This window comes from Lithobates pipiens, unplaced genomic scaffold (genome assembly GCF_037356315.1).
Source record: "Lithobates pipiens isolate NorthernLeopardFrog02 unplaced genomic scaffold, aLitPip1_a1.2 Scaffold_23, whole genome shotgun sequence".
NCBI classification, from domain to species: Eukaryota; Metazoa; Chordata; class Amphibia; order Anura; family Ranidae; genus Lithobates; species Lithobates pipiens.
Genome location: NW_027507785.1, coordinates 157041585 through 157060770, shown reverse-complemented (window position 1 = coordinate 157060770; position 19186 = coordinate 157041585).

Genomic DNA, 19186 nt, shown 5'->3' with positions numbered 1-19186 from the left:
GAAATGATTGGGACTGTAGCACTGTGCTTTAATAGTAACTAGTCTCATCCCGGCTCAATGGGTGTGGGAGGACATAGCTATCCAGTGGGGTAATCTTGGGAGTCAAGATATGGGAGAATCATCTTTACCCGACAGGGATTTCAAGTCCATCCAGCACTCAGATAGCCTCCTGCGGAGGGTGGTGGAGAGGTATCACCCCCGCGGGACTTGGATATAACGGCCATTTGGCCCATTTAGCCGCATGAATGTGCATAGTATCCATAATTGTATGGTGGATCCGCTCCATGAGGCGGATAGCATCCATCCTACGGAGGACCTGCGGCCAGGGAGTTATATGTGAGCGCCAGTGAAGTGCAATAGTCCAGTGAATGGCGCAAAACAGCTTGTTGATCAACCTTTGCGAGGATTGGGGAATACCTGGTATCGGGGCAAACAACAAGCAGTGTGCAGGTGTTAAATCAACGATAGACCCTACAATGGATGATACAGTGGTGGAGACCTGATCCCAAATAAACTGGAGTTGAGGGCAGCTCCAAAAAGTATGGAGTAAGGTGCCTGCAGTAGGGCATCCCCTAAAACAGAGGTCAGGGACCAAGGGGTAAAACTTGTGAACCTTATCCGGGGTGAGGTACCACCGCGTATGTAGTTTCACCACAGTGTCCTTTACAGCCATCGATCTGGAGCATTTGTGCATATTCAGAAGCATATCCCGCCAATCTTCAGATGAGAATTCTGTGGCTAGATCGGTTTCCCATAAACACATAGCCCTAGATTTCTCAGGCTGTTGGGATTCGATAATATACTTATATATGGTGGAGATAATACCCCTATCCCTGGAGTGACGATAGCATATAGATTCAAATTGTGCACTAGCGGGGACATGAGTGGGTCTATAGTGTGATTGAAAGAAATGGCGAGGGGGCGTGACCGGAAGTCGACCCGGATGGCAGCCTAAATCTCCTGCTCTCCCTCCAGCCTCTGCTACACCGCACCTACGGGGAAAATCCAGCCCCATCCGATGGGGAAATCTAGGGCCACACGGTCCTCCAGCTCCAGGGGACCTCCCGCAGCCTCGTTGGGCACAGCCACGGACCTCCGGTCCTTCTTCTCCGCGACGGAGCTCCCGACCGACTGACCTCCCAAAATGGCGCCGGCGGCCGCAGCCGCGCCGGCGCGGGCTCCTTCTCCGGCCCGCAGGGCCCATCCGAACCTCCAGCACAGACCGGGGGATCGAGGGACACCGCGGCTGACATCCCCGGGCCCGGAGGCCTCCGGTGCGGTGAGTCGAACCCCGGTCCCGCCCGCCTCTGAGGCCGCCCAGCTAGGCCTGCGGCCTACCACGCCGCCCACGCCGCCGCCAGGGCACAAGACTAGGCCCCCCCTGGGACCCTCTCTATCCCCATGCTGCTCGGCACCGCAGTCCCCCCACCGCACGCCTGCAGCTCTGGACGCCGGCGGGGAGTTCCTGTGCGGGACTGGACGGATCGGGGAGGGGGGTGGACTAGGCCTGGGGCCCTCTGGCAGTAGGTTCCCCCCTCCTCCGGACACTCAGTGCTCTTTGGCCTTGCCCAGGATGCTCCGGACGCCCCCAGACTCCAGTGCTGGGTCCGAGGGGTCCCCCCTTTCTTTTGCGGCTGAGGACTTCCCTGCCCTCCCCCCCCTGAGGAGCCCCTGTCCTGGGCGTACCGGGGGCCCGGGGGAATGGACGGACCCCTGCTGAATCCTGACTCGGGGTCGCCCCCACCTAAGTCTCAGAGGCTGGGCACCTCGGGGCACCCCTCCCCCCCACGCGGTCACGGGGGACGACCAGGGGTGTCGGCATACCCGGGGGGACCCGTGGCCCTTCCACCCCAGGATACCAGGGGACGACACCAGCCACCTCTCTTGGCCCATGCTTCAGAGTGGCCGGGGGTCTGGGATTCTCCCCCTGAGCATGCCCCCTCTTCTCGCACTGCTGGACCCGTGGACCCTAGGCCACTGTCGCCACGTCATCGCATAGACCGGGACGACCCGGGAGACATGACCACAACACCACCGCACCCTCAGTGGCAATTATACTTACAAGCGATCCCTACCAAAGAGGATTTTAACCACTTGGGATCCGCGCTATTGCCGAATGACGGCATTAGCGCGGACCTAGATTGCCGGGACTACGTCTATTGACGTCGTCCCGGTTACGAGCGGCCTGCGCGCCCCCTGAGGGGCGCGGGCGGCGCGCTCTGTGATCGGCGAGTCCGTGAGACTCGCCTGATCACCGATCCGTGTAAGGGGTCGATCCCGACCCCTTATCACGTGATCAGCTGTCAGCCAATGACAGCTGATCATGTGATAAAACGGAGCCGGTAATCGGCTAGTATTCCTCCTCGCGCTGACAGCGCGAGGAGAAAAAAAAAAAGCCGATCGCCGGCGGCCGTGTTCGGGACATCAGTCCCGATCACGGCCAGCAATTCAAGCGGACACCTGCCCCCTGCCAGTGCCCACCTGCCACCCGCAGTGCCATCCTGAAATAAAGTAAGTGCCCCCCTGTCAGTGCCACCCAGCAGTGCCCATAGTGCCCACAGTGCCACCCAGCAGTGCCCACAGTGCCACCCAGCAGTGCCCACAGTGCCACCCACAGTGCCACCCAGCAGTGCCACCCACAGTGCCACCCAAAATCTGCCTCAAAGGTGCTGCACCCCAGTGCCGCCCATCAGTGCCCAGCAGTGCCGCCCATCAGTGCCCAGCAGTGCCGCCCATCAGTGCCCAGCAGTGCCACCTATCAGAGCCACCTATCAGTGCCACCTATCAGTGCCCATCAGTCCCATCTATCTGTGGTACCTATCAGTGCCCATCCGTGCCACCCATCCGTGCCACTTATCCGTGCCACCCATCCGTGCCATCTTATCTGTGCCCATCTTTGCCCATCAGTGCCGCCTTATCTGTGCCCATCGGTGCCGCCTTATCTGTGCCTATTAGTGCCGCCTTAACTATGCCTATCAGTGCCCACCAGTGCAGCCTATCAGTGCCCACCAATGCAGCCCATCAGTGCCCACCAATGCAGCCCATCAGTGCCCACCAATGCAGCCTATCAGTGCCGCCTAATCAGCGCACTTCAATGAAGGAGAAAAATGACCCGTTTGCAAAATTTTATAACAAACTATTAAAACATGATTTTTTTTTTTTTTTTTTTTTTGCATCTTTTTTTGTTTGTTTAGCAAAAAATAAAACTCCGAGCTGTAACTAAATACCACCAAAAGAAAGCTCTATTTGTGGGAAAAAAATGATAAAAATTTCATTTGGGTACAGTGTTGTATGACCGCGCAATTGTCATTCAAAGTGCATCAGCGCTGAAAGCTGAAAATTGGTCTGGGACTGAGGGGGGTTTAAGTGCCCAGTAAGCAAGTGGTTAAACAATTGATTGAAGATGTCAAATCCACGTGTCAGGCGGAAATACAAATGCTCCACTCTGGCCTTAAGCACCTTGCGGACAGGGTGGAGATGGCTGAAGAGGAGATACAAGAGGCCAAAATTGCGGTCCACAAAACCCAAACGCAAGGGGCTGAACACCATCTGCTCCTGAGAGATATGCAGCGCCATGTGGAGGACTTGGACAACAGGGGGCGCCGGCACAACATCAGAGTGCGTGGGGTTCCGGAGTCCGAGGGCCCGGAGGACGCTCAGATTATCTTGCAGGAACTATTCAACACTCTCCTCGGAGAACCCCCCACTAAATTTATTGAGATGGATAGAGCTCATAGGGCCCTACGACCCAAAAATGCTACTTCTGGCCCCAGGGACTTATTTGCAGAGTCAACTCGTTCCACCTTAAGGAGGATATCCTGCGACAAGCCCGTTTAGCCCGTGAGGTGTCTTTCCGGAACCACCCAGTGCAACTTTTTCCGGACCTCTCCTGGATTACGCTGCAAAAACGTAGACTTCTCCAACCTTTGCTCCGTACCCTGCAAGACGCCCAGATCCCTTACCGCTGGGGTTTCCCATTTAGCCTCACTGCCAAGCATCAGGGTAAATCGGCCTCTCTGCGGTATCCTGAAGATCTGCCGACTTTCTGTGAAGATATGGGCATCCGCCCCCCCCCGGCTTCCCGATTGGGACCTCATCGCTACTCAACCCACCCCTCCGACGCTGTGGCAAAAGGTTCCCTCACGCCAACGACCCAGAAACCGGGAAAGCAAAACAAATCTAAGAGACAAGGCCCTGGCTGAAGATCCCGGCCCTTCCTCCCCTTTTTTTTTTCCAAGTGACTCTTATCTTTTCTCATCACTGCCTGGTTGGCCCTCCGCGACCTGTTGCTGGTGGAGATGAAGTTTTGCAGCGTCCCTGACCGCTTAGCGGCATAGTGCTCGGACGTTGTATTGCCCTGGTTCCAGTTGCACTCATTACCCTTTCCCCTTTGGTGCCTTTTCAATAACTTACTGCACTTAGGCTGCTGGTTGGGAGATTCGGGAGAGTGGGTTCCCCCTTGCTCTCACGACCCTCCCCATAACCCTTTTTTTTTGGGTTGTTTTTCTTTTTTCTTTACTTTATTCATCTTATTTATATTTTAGTGATTTTGCTCCTGTTCAAGTTTTTACACATTTTACGCTCCTCTATTCCTCCTTAGGATCTGAATGAGGAGACCTGGACTCCTATGCGGCCGCCAGGCCCAGGCCTCGTGCGCTGGGTCTGGTGGCCCCCTGGGAATCCCGGATGACTTTTTTACCCGGGGCCGAATATTGCCCTATGTTTGGTCCGGTTATGGGCCCATGTTTTCATTGCGATGCCTTTCTTGTTGTACTAACGTTTTTCTCCCTTCTCTCACTTTCTATCTCCCCCTCTCTTCTCTCCTCTGTCTTCCTTCCGCTGCCTGCAGGGATCGGACACGTAGTGGCGGGGCCCTACGACCGGAATGCGTCTGCTCCTGGCTCCTGGCCAGGAGCAGACGCCTCTTGGACGTTGTTACCGGGTAAGATTTATTAGACACAGACCGCTCTCCTACCCCCCCCCCCCCCGGACTTGACTGATGGCTAAGATTCTATCTATGAATGTTCACGGCCTAAATTCAAACAGGAAACGGCATCTGGCACTAAGGGAGTTTAAACAGTCGGGAGCAGATATTATCCTGGTTCAGGAGATGCACTTTGACAGGGGGGGGGTCTTTTGCCTTCGCCTCCAGGAGCTTTCCGCTTGCGTATCTATCCTTGGGGTCCCATAAGAGGGCGGGGGTGGCTGTCCTGATCCGACAGGGAGCACCCTTTACCTATGTTGATCATTACAGCGATCCCCGGGGGGGCTTCCTGATACTTAAGGGTACGTGGCAATCACGGCCGATCACCCTGTGTACGCTATACGCCCCTAATGTCCATCAGCATAGCTTCCTCTCCAGGGTTTTTGCACGTCTATTTAAGGAAGACCACGGTTATTTGGTGGTGGGAGGAGACTTTAATCTGGCTCACTCGGCCACGGCTGATCGTCAGACGGCGCCCACCCGCGCGCCCTCGCCTAGAGCCCTCCGGGATTCGAGGCTTTTTCGGCAACTCACTCGCCGCTATGCATTGTTTGACGCTTGGCGAGCTCTCCGGCCCGGGGATCGGCAGTACACATACTATTCAGCCCCTCACCATATGCACTCTCGGATTGACTATCTTTTCACTAATAATGCTACGTTGAGAGCGACGCGTGGCGCGTCTATCCTGCCGATCTCCTGGTCGGACCATGCCCCGATCTTACTCACCCTGGATTTAGGCCCCCCGATAACTCGGCTATATAATTGGAAGCTGAACACTTTCCTTCTACAGCACCTTCCCTCCCAATCGGAATTAGCCTCGACCCTGCGTCACTATTTTGTTGAGAACTTGACCCCAGACGTCCCCCTCCCCACTGTGTGGGAAGCCCACAAGGCGGTGATGCGTGGTAGATGCATTGCGCTTTCCTCGGCCTTGAAGCGGGATGTCGCGGCCACCAAGCTTAACACCGAGAAGGAACTTAGACAGTTAGAGCAGAAACTGCAGGCCTCACCGACGGTATCACTCCTTAGGAAAATTGTCAATTTGCGAATGGCGCTGGCGGACCTGGCGCTTCGCCGTGTTGAGAAAGCCCTGCTGAGGATCAAACAGACATACTATGATAGGGGCAATAAAGCACACTCCCTCCTAGTGCGGAAGCTCAAAGACAAAACCCTTCTCTCTGCTCCACACCAGATAAAAACTAGATCTAATGCGGTTGTTTCCCACCCCAAAGACATAGTTGATACGTTTGCTGGCTTTTATGCGGAGCTCTATAATAGTCCTGACATCCCTAGCAACCCTGTGTCGGTGGAGGTTTCACAGCGTATACAGCAGTACCTGTCCGACAGCGCCATTCCCAAAATTTGAGATTCGGACTTGCTCATTTTGAACATGCCCGTCACGGAGGACGAAGTGGAACGGACCATTAAATCCCTCCCCGCACATAAGTCCCCGGGTCCAGACGGTCTGCCCTACGAATACTACAAAGCATTTTCCCCCCTCTTAACTCCGCATATGAGCAGCCTCTTTAATTCTTTTCTACAGAAAACACCCGTCCCCTCAGATATGCAACGTTCCTTCCTTACCTTAATCCCCAAGCCAGATAAGGACCCCATCCTTTGTGCGAATTATAGACCCATTGCGTTGTTGAACGCAGACCTAAAAATTTTTACTAAATTGTTATCTCTGCGCCTTAACAAGGTCCTACCCTCTTTGATCCACAAGGACCAAGTGGGCTTTGTCCCCCTCCGACAAGCAGGGGATAACACCCGGAAGGTGATAGACCTGGTCGAGGTGGCGAACAGGGAGGGAATGCCGTCCCTGCTCCTGAGCTTGGACGCAGAAAAAGCATTTGATAGATTGGGTTGGCCCTTCCTGTTCGCCACACTGACCCACATAGGGATGGAGGGACCTTTTTTGCGGGCCATATAACATCTTTACTCCAACCCGTCTTCTCAAGTGAAGACCCCCTTTGCCACCTCTTCGTCCTTTTCCATCTCCAACGGTACGCGTCAGGGATGCCCGCTGTCACCCCTACTATTCGCCCTCTGTATTGAACCCCTGGCGGCGTCTATTAGGCGGAACCAGGCTATAAGAGGGGTTCCAGTGCGAGGCCAGGAGTTTAAGATTTCGCTATTTGCGGACGACGTAATTCTTACCCTTACCCAACCCAGGATATCCCTGCCCAACTTGCATATGGAGTTGGATCGTTACAGTGCGCTATCGGGCTACAAACTTAATGCGTCGAAGTCCGAAGCCCTCCCGATTAACATTCCACCGCTGGCGGTGGAACATCTACGATCCAACTTTCCCTACCACTGGGGGTCCACCTCCCTTCGATACCTGGGGGTAAACATCACCCCAACCTATACCTCCCTCTATCAGGCAAACTACCCATCCCTTTATGGAGACATTAGGCGTCTGTTGCTACAGTGGCGGAAACACCAAATCTCTCTGCTTGGTAGAATAGCCTCTGTGAAGATGGCTATCCTCCCGAAACTCCTTTATCTTTTTCAGACCCTCCCCATTCCAGTCCCCTCCTCTCACCTGAAAAAATTGCAAAGGGACCTACTTCGATTCGCATGGAACTATAAAAGGCACAGGATACCTCGCTCGGTCATGACCGCCTCCAAATCGGATGGGGGGTTAGCGTTCCCGGATCTAGTCAGGTACTATCAGGCTGCCCAACTCCGCGCGGTCGCTTCTTGGACTACCCAGAGGCCTCACAATCGCTGGTCGGAACTTGAATCCCGGTGGTTGGCCCCTATACACCCTAATAGTATGCTCTGGAGTGCGGCCGCAGTGGTTCCCCAGTCCCAATGGTTGGGCCCCATGTCCCACCTGCAGAACCTATGGCGTAGGTCTTCCAAGGCGTTTGCCCTGACCTCGGCTAAATCGCTCCTGACCTCTTTTATATCCAACCCTCGAGTGCCAGATAGCCTATCTCGCCAGATGCAACACCCCTGGTCCTCCCGGAACCTTTTCCATCTGAGATCTCTGGTGGATCCCAGATCTAGGAGACTACTGACTTACACTGAACTCCAATCCCGGTTTGACCTCCCCTGGCAGAGCTTCTATAGTTACTTACAAATCCGTCACTTTGCCCAGACCATCTCATCAGACCTCCGTTTCTCCCCGCCTACCATGTTTGAAATAGTTGTCTCAGCAGGTACGGCACAGAGGGGGATGATCTCGGATATTTATAAAATAATTAACGCCTTTCCTATGGGTCTTAACGGCAAACATGCATATATGCTTAAATGGGAGGAGGCTCTGGGTGAAGTGTTCACGGAGGAGCAATGGCGGGTGATTTGGTCACAGGCATCAAGAGCTCCATGTGTACGCTCTACCGGGAGAATGCATACAAAATATTGTTCTTCTGGTACATGACCCCGGATGTCCTGCACGCTATTTATCCTTCTACAACAGACCGGTGCTGGCGCTGTGTGGGGCATAAGGGCACCCTCTTGCATATACTGGCAATGCCCTCGTATAGTCCCTTTCTGGACGGAAGTCCGTACGCTCTTGGCCAGTGTCCTGGACCAACCCCTGGACTTGAACCCAAAGCACTTTTTACTGGGAGTCCCTTTCCCCAAACTGTCCAAATCCCTACAGAAATTATCCCGCCATATCTTGACCGCAGCGAGGTGTCTTGTTGCACTCCATTGGAAAAAAACGCACCCCCCTACCCCGGACGCATTATACGCTCGCATTAGAGACGTGGAGCTTATGGAGAGGATGACCGCCAGGATACAGGACCGGCTGGAAGCGCATGATGTAGTCTGGAATCCCTGGAATCTTAAGGGCGATCGACCCTGACAGGCAAGCGGAAGTTTTCGGATGACTACCCACCCCTACTCCCTCCTTTTCCTCTCTACCTCTCTTTCTACCCTTTGGTATCCCTTTCTTCTCTTTTTTTCTCTTTTTCCCTTCTTCCTTTCTCTTATTCCTATCTTTCTTCCAAACCCCCCCCCCCCCGAGGGGGGGTGTTTGATTGGGTTAAAATGTATTATAAGTATCTTACACTATTAGTCGACACCCGTATCCTCGGATTGCCACTCTTGACTGGCTGTTGAGTTTTGAGGACTGGTTTATTATTGGTTGGACTTTATCCCTGTCTTACATGTGTTGCAGAACATGCTGTCTGTGAACAGCTCTACCTGGCCTGGCTTGTACCTGCTCCAGGTGGCTATATTATGTAGGCCAATATGCTCTTATGGTATGTTCTCCCCTGTAATTTTTCTGTTCTCTTTCTTTCGCTCCCCCAATGCTGTCCTGAAGTGTCTGACGTGTAATGTTTCACTTTATACTAATAAAAAGTTATTTGACAAAAAAAGAAAGAAATGGCGAATTTGAAGGAATTTATAAAATTCCCCCCTTGGTATCTCATGTTGTGACTGGAGTTGCGAAAAGGAGGCGAAGGCGACTCCATGATTACACAGAGCCTGTAAGGTGACCAAAGACTTCTGGATCCACCAACGGAAGGTAAGGGGACAACCCTGTCGGGTACCTCTGCCTAAAGAAAAAAATTCTGAGGAACTGCCCGGGAGTTTAATTCTAGTCTGGGGTCTATGATACAGTGCCTTAAACCCATTCACAAATTCACCCACAAACCCAAACTTGGCTAGAATCTGATCTAAATACGGCCATAGGACACTGTCAAATGCCTTTTGGATATCCAACCCCAAAATCAAAACTTTGCGAGAGAAAAGGTTTGCGTCTTGAATGATATTCGTGGCCAATCTAATGTTATCAGTAATCTGCCTATTGGGGATAAAACCAGTTTGTTCTGGGCCTACCAGGTTGCTAATAATGGGGGCCAGTCTATTTGCCAAAATCTTTCCTAAAATTTTAATGTCATTGTTTAAAACTGAAATAGGCCTATAGTTTTGGGGCAAGGAGTGGTCCTTATGCGGCTTGGGGAGCAATGTCATATTGGCGCGCAACATTTCATCTGGGAGTTTCTGCCCCTGTAATGTCTGGTTAATAAGTTTTGTCAATTTTGGGGCCAGGATCTGGGAAAACTTTTTGTAATATAAAGAGGTGTAACCATCTGGGCCAGGGGCAGTAGAAGATTTGAGAGTCTTAATAGTGGTCAGAACCTCTTGGTTTGTGCATGGGGCATTTAAAGTATTCAGTTGTGATTCCGAAAGAGATGGGAGAGGTACAGAATCCAACCATTGGCCCAGATCATTGGGTACTGGCTGCGAGGGGGGGATAACAGATTTTGGTAGAAGGAAGAAAAAATTTGCAGTACTTCACTAGGGTGAGTGACCATATGGCCGGAGCCATTTTTTAATTTTGTAGACATGGGCAGGCTGTAGGGACTGGTGAAGTTTACGAGAGAACATGCCCAAGGCTGTATTACTGTGTAGTAGAAACCTAGCTTTGGACCAGCGAAGTGATTTCTCTGTGTGTTCTGAGAGTATAGTGTCCAACTCAGCTCTCTTTTGATTAAGTAGTAGGAGGGTATCCGGAGAATGTGTTTGGGCATGAGTCTGGTAAAGTGTACGGAGATCACGGGTGAGGGACTGAATCATTGCAATTTTCTGTTTTTTCCTAGTGACTGCGATCTCAATTAAGTGGCCACGAAGAACTGCTTTATGTGCAGTCCAGAGAACTTGGGGGGAGATGCCAGCAGTATCGTTAATATTAAAATAATCTTCTAGGTGGCCAGCAATACGGATGTAAGTATCAGGGTCTGTCAACAAGGAGTCATTCAGCCTCCAAGACGCTAACATAGGGGAAAGACCAACGTGTGAGGTATGGAAGGCCACTACTTGGTGATCCGACCAGGGGCAGGGGTGGATAGTCGTGAGAGCTGAATTGGCCAATAAAACAGGAGATGCATAAATGTAGTCTAATCTTGCGTAACTATCATGAGGGTGGGAGTAGTGCGTATATTCCCTAGCACCAATGTTCAGAGCCCTCCAGGTGTCAATAAGCTGTAGTCTGTCCAATGATTTTGTGAGAAATTTAGGGAACGCTTTAGCACTATGTGTGGTTTTGCTCCTATCCTCTGAGGGGTTAGCTACTAAGTTAAAATCTCCCCCCACAATCAGATGGGGAGCCGTATTCGGGGCGTACAAATTGGCAATCGTCACAGCCTTACCCTGTAACATACCCTTGATAATAAGGAATCTGCTATCAGGGTCCCTATACACGTGGGAAGGTTCAAACTGAATAGTATTACAAACAAAAATTGCAACTCCTCTGGCCCTGGACTCAAACGTGGTACTGTAGTGCAATTTGTAGGATTTATCAAAAAATTTAGGGCAAGCCACTGAAGAGAAATAAGTCTCTTGCAGTAGGATAATGTCCGCACCAATTTGTTTATAGTAGCGGAAGGCCTTCCTCTGTTTCTGGGGGGAATTAAAGCCCCTCACATTATGTGAAATAATATGGAGACCCATGTAGTCTGTTAGTTAGTAGCGCATCCATAAGAGGCCTTTGAGGAAAGCCTGCTACCCCATACCAGAGTCCAGTGCCAGAGGAGCCCCCAGTATCGACTGCAAAGCATAATATTGTAAGTTTAAGGCCATGACAAGACCTCCCCCAATCAGAAGATCTAAATACTCTAAACATATACACCTACAGTTGATATCTAGCAGTGAAGTCAGCATAACATAAAAACAAAGAAACAAAAAGATAACTTAAAGCTCTATGGAGTCTGGGTCAGAAATATATAAATATTGTAAACAAAGGGCCCTTCGGCCCAACTTCCACCTGCTCCACACACTCCCCACCACAGGGGTGGATAGGTAAAAAGAGGGTAAGGTGGATATTGTCCACAGTTTCAGTTTACAAACCCAAAAAAAAGAAGGGGAGGAACCCCAGTCCAATGGGATAGTCAGGGAAAAAGTCAAAGAAAGGGGATCATGCAGGGAGTGGTAGGCAAGTATGGAGGGGGGGGGGGGGGGACGCGGGTCAAAATACCAGAAGAGAAAAGAATAGAAAACAACAAAAACTAAATCTTTCCTCTCCTCCTCCGGGGACCGGGAGAATCCAGGTTATAAACTTAGCCATGTCCAAGAGGGGTAGGTGAGAATGGAGACCCAAGTATGCCATGAGTGACCAGTAGTTGATCCAGGAATGGTAGCGACAAGGGATTTCTGGATGCACTCTAGCCTGGTCAGATGTCAGGCAGTGGATGCAGCCTGCGAGAACGCTTATCCCTCTGAGGCGATGGTGTGGCCCAAATGGGGGATGGACGTGGTGTTGCGGCGTGTCGGAGTGTTTGCTGCCGCTCCAACAGTCCCAGCTTCACCAAGATTTCTCTGCCTTCTGCGACTGTGGTGGCGATGTGAGTGGATCCATTGTGTGGTATGATCAATTTAAACGGGAAACTCCATCTATAGCGTATCTGCGCTGTCTGCAGGGTAGAGGTAATGTCTTTCATCCTCCTCCCTTTATTCAGTGTAGCTGGTGCTATGTCAGGATAGATCTGTATGGAGGCCTCATCCAGTTGAATGCGTGGTGTGTTACGAGAAGCTCGGAGGATTTCCTCTTTTATAAGGAAGTCCTTAAGGCATAAAACAATGTCCCTGGGGGGTTTCTCCGGGGGGGGGGTTTAGGTCTCAGCGCCCGATGCAGGCGGTCACATGTGAAGGATTCTTTGGGTTGGTTCGGTAGCAGGAGTTGGAACAGCCTAACAATTGTAGTAGGGAGGTCGGTCACCGATTCGGGGATCCCCCGGACCCTAACGTTGTTCCTCCTGTTGCGGTTGTCCAGGTCCTCCAAATGGTTCTGGAGCTGGACAACCGTATCTCCCAGTAACTCATGGTCTTTCCGGAGATCTGTATAGGCCAGGTGAAGTTCGTCATGTTTTACTTCAAGGAGATTTGTCCTACTTCCCAGGGCCGCCATCTCCTGGGACAGTGTGCTAGTAGACTTGTGTAGTTCCGCTTGGAACTTCCTGGCCAGCCTGTGATACATGTTAGCTAGACTGTCCTCCAAGTCTGCCTTAGATAGGTGTGCGTCCCCAGTACCTTTAGGGGAGCCCGCCGACCGCGAGGCATCTGCGTCTGTGTAGGCCTGGGCGCCATCTTGGGACATCTTCTGTCTTTCTGTGGCCCGCAAAAGATAGGTAGTAAGGGAGTGTTGAGCGGTTTTCCGCTTGCCTTTCTTGGACGTCGGCACGCACGAATGGTCCCGCAGGAGAGAGATGTTGTTCGTGGGCCGGTAGTCGGTCGGAATCGTCCTGGGGAGTGCTATAGATTCCCCGTCATCCCCGGAGCTCCTAGGCTTAGCTGCTTGCTCGTTCCGCGCCGCGCATCCGCCCCCACCCTGGCAGAATTTATGATTTCTTGGCCATTTTTCAGAGAATATGAATGATAACACAAAAACATTTATTTCACTCATAGTTAGTGTTTGGCTGAAGCCATTTATTACCAATCAAATGTGTTTACTATTTTTAAATCATAATCACAACAGAAACTACCCAAATTACCCTGATCAAAAACTTACATACCCTGGTGATTTTGGCCTGATAACATGCACACAATTTGACACAAAGGGATTTGAATGGCAATTTAAGGTAACCACCCTCACCTGTGATCGATAACATGCACACAATTTGACACAAAGGGGTTTGAATGGCAATTTAAGGTAACCACCCTCACCTGTGATCTTTTTGATTGTAATTAATGTGTGTCTATATAAAAGTAAAAATTGTAAAGTCAGTCAGCGCAAAATAATTCCCTCAAAAGAAAAAATTATAACAAAGCAGCTGAACACTAAAAGTAAATATAACAAAACCTCAACAAGACAATTACATAGCAGTGCAGCGCTGATAATTAACCATCCCAAAAAATTAAAGTCTCTTAAGGTATAAAAAACATAGAAAGTGGAGGTGGAGGTTTCTATAGAAATAGTTGATAGTGGCGTTCCCCTCTGTGGAAATAAAGATGCATGCAGATATCCTTATAGTGCAAAATACATCCGTGAATCCACCACCAGCCAACCAAACCGCTCACCTGAAATTATAGACCCCTGAATTAACAGATGGGTCAAATGCCCATTTCACCACTGACAGTGGTCACAGTCAAGGATCTAGGTAGACAGATGGACAGACTATGACTTCTTGTCATATTATACTGCCTCCAGTAGTTCTTGCTCTCCAAACATTATGTCATAAAATGGAAGAAGAAATATATAGTGCACACCTTATAGCTAAAATTCAAATTTATTTCAAACGACAGGTACTCACATTCAAAGCACTAAATACTAGTGCTGGAATAAAAGGCATATAATCATTCCAAGCAATAAAATTCAATAATGAGCCGAACACCCCCGGTTCAGTTCACACCAGAACCTGCGAAAAGATCTAAACTTTGTGTGAAATTTAGAACCCTATTAAAGTCTATGGGACTTAAACCCAAAAACTCTCGATACAAATCCCTTTGACCATACTTGAAAAGAAAATACCTCTGTTATCGGTTAAATCTCTCATGGCCTATGGTATAAGGTCTCTTTCGGATGTATACTCGGGTAACAAACTTAGAACGGTAAAGCAATTAGCTGTACAACACAATCTACCATATGCAGAATTGTATACCTGTTTACGCATTATTACTTTTCTCCACTTACTTCCATACCCGGATATCCATGTCCCAAGAGTATTATGGCGCTTTTACTCAGGCCAGGTTGTTGGAGTTAAAGGCATTTCATTCTGTTACAATCAATTGCAGGACAAACTTGTCTTCAAACGGTCCACTGCCATGTCCAGTTGGGAAAAGGACCTACAGGTTGACCTCTCTGATAATCAGTGGAGATCGGCCTTTAGATCCATACATTCGTCCACACATTGTATCAAACACTGGGAAATGACTTTAAAGATTTTGAATAGGTGGCAATACACACCCTTAAGATTGTCTAAATTCTACATAGGTACGTCTCCACAGTGCTGGAGAAAATGTGGGGGGGTAGGCAATTTACTACACATGTTCTGGACTTGCCCCAATATCAGAAGCCTCTGGAACCAGGTGTTCAAACTTATCTCCTCTCTTGCAGTGAAGCAATGCACACCATCCCCGCAACTGGCATTATTACATGTTGGTATGGAAAACATCCCTACTAAACATAGACCAATGGTCAGCCATATTTTATTGGAAACCAGAGCCTTGATTCTGCGCTACTGGAAGACTGAAACGGTGATAAATCTCTCTGATGTGACTAGGATGGTGCATAGGAATTACACATTTGAACGCCTTTATAGCGTTTAACGATATGAGGGGTCCAATGTTTGACAAGCAATGGGAAAATTGGGTCAAATATAATTCTCACTGATATAGACATTTATTAATAATCTATGATACTCACGCTTTATTTGTACTTGCTCTAAATCAATACTGTACTTATGATCTCAATTCATGATTACTTATTGTGTATCTCACTGATGTATGGGTAGACAATCCTTTTCTTCTTTTTTCTTCTTTTTCCTATCTTCTTTTGTTTTCCTTACTGTCAAAATGTTTTGCTGCATAACGTTTTGTTGGTTCATCATTACTACTCACCTGTACTGTTAACACTGAGTATTCCATGAACGTGTTAATGCAACTTGTTACCTTCAATAAAAAATATTGAATCAAAAAAAAAGTCTATGGGACTTGAACGTTCAAAATCTAAAGTGCTAATTTTAAAGGCTAATATGCAAGTTATTGTCCTAAAAAGTGTTTGGGAACCTGGGTCCTGCCTCAGGGGACATGTATCAATGCAAAAAAAAGTTTTAAAAACGGGAGCAGTGATTTTAATAATGCTTAAAGTGAAACAATAAAAGTGTAATATTCCTTTAAATTTCGTACCGGGGGTGTCTATAGTATGCCTGTAAATGGGCGCATGTTTCTCATACTTGGAACTGTCCCTGCACAAAGTGTCATTTCTGCAGGAAAAAAAGTAATTTAAAATCACTTGCGGCTCTAATGAATTGTCAGCTTCCCGTAATACAATTACATGCTGCTGGAGGATGCACAGTGATTTGAAGGCTCTGATGTTGGGTCCCAGGTTGAGGAAGGGAGTAATGTGGGCTTAGAGAGAGGAGGTGCCACAGAAGGACAATAAACTGGCAGTCATGTTCCCCCAGCTGCAGTATACTGCCAAGTTTGCTCCAGTGACAAGGAGGAAGGGGATGATGAGGTCACTAACTGTAATTCGGTGCTGTCAGAAACCATGAATCAGACTGAGACAGAAGTACAGTTAAATCACACTTGTTTAATAATAATAAAAACAAGGTAAACAGAGTAAATGTAGTCAAAACAAAGCCAGAGTTCAGGAACCGAAATGGATAGTCAGACAAGCCAAAACATCAGGGAGCCAGAGAGGAGCATAGTAGAACAGCAAGCAGGATCTGGAGCCAGAAGGAATGTCAGCCAAGCAAGTCTTTAACAGGAACACAGGAGAGCGTCTCTAGCCACTTTCAGACTGGACCATTTTGCTGGCTGAAGACCAGACCACTTTTTGTGATTCGGCACTGCGTTGCTTTAATTGACAATTGCGTGGTCGTGCGACATGGCTCCCAAACAAAATTGACATCCCTTTTTTCCCACAAATAGAGCTTTCTTTTGGTGGTATTTGATCAGCCCTGCGTTTTTTTTGCGCTATAAACAAAAAAGAGCGACAATTTTGAAAAAAACGCATTATTTTTTACATTTTGCTATAATAAATATCCCCCAAAAATATATAAGAAAACATTTTTTCCTCAGTTTAGGTAGTATACGTATTCTTCTACATATTTTTGGTAAAAACAATCACAATAAGCGATTATTGATTGGTTTGCGCAAAATTTATAGCGTTTACAAAATAAGGGATAGTTTTATGGCATTTTTATTAATATTTCCTTTTTTACTAGTAATGGTGGCGATCAGCAATTTTTATTGACTGAGACATTATGGCGAACACATCGGACATTTTTGACACATTTTTGGGACCATTGTCATTTATACAGCAATCAGTGCTATACAAATGCACTGATTCCTGTGTAAATGACACTGACAGTGAAGGGGTTAACCAGGGGATGGTAGTGTAGGGGTTAAAGTGTAAGTAAACTCCCCTATCGTTTTCAGTCAAGGAAACTGCCATCTTTGCCTCTGTTTAATCTTCAACTGCTATGGTGCTGCACATGTGATTCGTTATGACACCAGCCATTGGATGGTTTGATAGTTTGGCTGAGAGCACAGCCAATGTGCAGTTAGCATTCCCGGCATGCCTTTTTTTTTTTAACTGTTTAAATCAATGGGTTTACTTCCACTTTAAGTGTGTCCTAGGGGCATTTTGTGGGGGGGGGGGGGGCTGGGCTGTGCGTTAGTGAACACTGATCTCTGCTCCAATCACAGGGAGCAGAGATCCGTGTCAATTGCTGCTAGGCAGAATGGGGAGATGCTGTTTACTTCCGCATCTCCCGTTCAGCCTCCCCGTGAGACAATCGCGGGTATCCCGACGGCGATTGAGCCCAGGGGACCCGCGACCGGACTCACAGGGATCCTGGCCGGCGGTGCGCACGTGACGGCATGGCAGTATTCTTAAAGGTATGTACCTGTACGCCTATATGCCTGTCCGTGCCATTCTGCCGACGTGCATCGTCGTGCATCAGTCGGGAAGTGGCTAGAGATGTGAGCAAGGTGAAGGCAGAGATCATCTGGACTGGACAGCTTAGATAGGCAGGACTGACAAGCAGGATATCATCAACAGGTGAGTGACTGTGGAGAGATGGCAATTAGCCAACAGCTGAGTGGCCAGCTCAGAGAAGGAAGGGCTAAGCCCAGCCTTGACAGTACCCCCTCCTCAATGACCCCTCCATCTCGGAGGACCACCAGGCTTGAGGGGAAAACATCTATGGAATTCACGAAGGAGGACAGTGAAACGAAGTCCACGGAGATGCTCCTCTAACGCAGGAATACTCTGCAAATGAGTCAAGCAACATGGAAGGTTGGAAATCATAGTTCACCATAAATAAGGATAATTGGGAATCAGAATTAAAGGCACTATTGTGAGCAAACTCTGCCCACAGTAAGAGTTGCTGATGGTCAGAAATATACGTAGGAATTTCTCCAAGAACTGATTGGCTTGTTCTGATACCCCATTAGATATGCAGAGGAGAAAGCAAGCTGAATTCCCAACTGTGCACAAAAGACTCACCAGAACCGAGACACAAACTGACTACCCCTGTCCAAGACAATCACCTTGGGTAGCCCATATAAGCGAAAGAGCTCCTGAGCAAAAATGGAAGCCAGTTTCTTAGAAGTGGGCAACTTCTTAAGTGGAATACAATAGGATATTTTGGAGAACCGGTCAACCAACATAAGGATAACTTATAAGGATAACTATTTTGCCCTGGGAGTTGAGTAACTCCACAATGAAATCCATAGACAGGTGGGTTCAGGGCCTCTCTCCATTGGGTATGGGTTGTAGGAGGCCCACTGGAAGGTGTTGTGGAGTCTTACTCTGAGCACACACGGAACAGGCAGCTACGAAGGCAGTTACATTAACCCATAGACTAGGCCACCAGGATTGTTGGGAAATGGCCCAAAAGAGTTAATTCTTCCCAGGGTAGCCAGAATACGATCAGGAGGAATCACAGGAACCAAAACCAACTCCAACTTGGAAGTGAAGGAAAACTGTCGAGACAAAGCGTCAGCCCTTCCATTCTTAGTACCGGGTAAGAATGAAACAATGCAATTGAAAATAGATAAGAGCCCATCACGCCCTTCTGGAAGAAAGGCATTTAGCCTCAGACAAGAATGTGAGATTCTTATGGTCAGAAGAGAATGAGAACAGGGACAGTGGTACCTTCGAGGAAATGTCTCAATTCTTTCAGCGCTAAAATGATCGCTAACAGCTCTCTGTCACCAAACTCGTAATTGTACTCCGCAGGTGACAATTTCTTGGAAAAGTAGCCACAAGGATGCATAGCACTCTCTCACTCTCAGAGGTAGGACGTTGAGGTCACTTCCGGTTAAGCTGGTTGTTCCCGCTTGATGCGTGGAACGCACATCACTTCTGCTTCCGTTTACGTTCGTTCATTTAATGTTGTCCCTATAGACGTTCAAGCCATGCCCCCAATGATGCACTTTGAGTGACGAAACGTTGGGCTTGGCGTGGGACAGGAACAGACTACATTACAGCGATCGTTACTGAAGCGCTGGACGCTTCAGTTGTTTGCCTTTATGTATCTACTAAAATGTGAGTGGAATTTGTTTCAACAATAAACT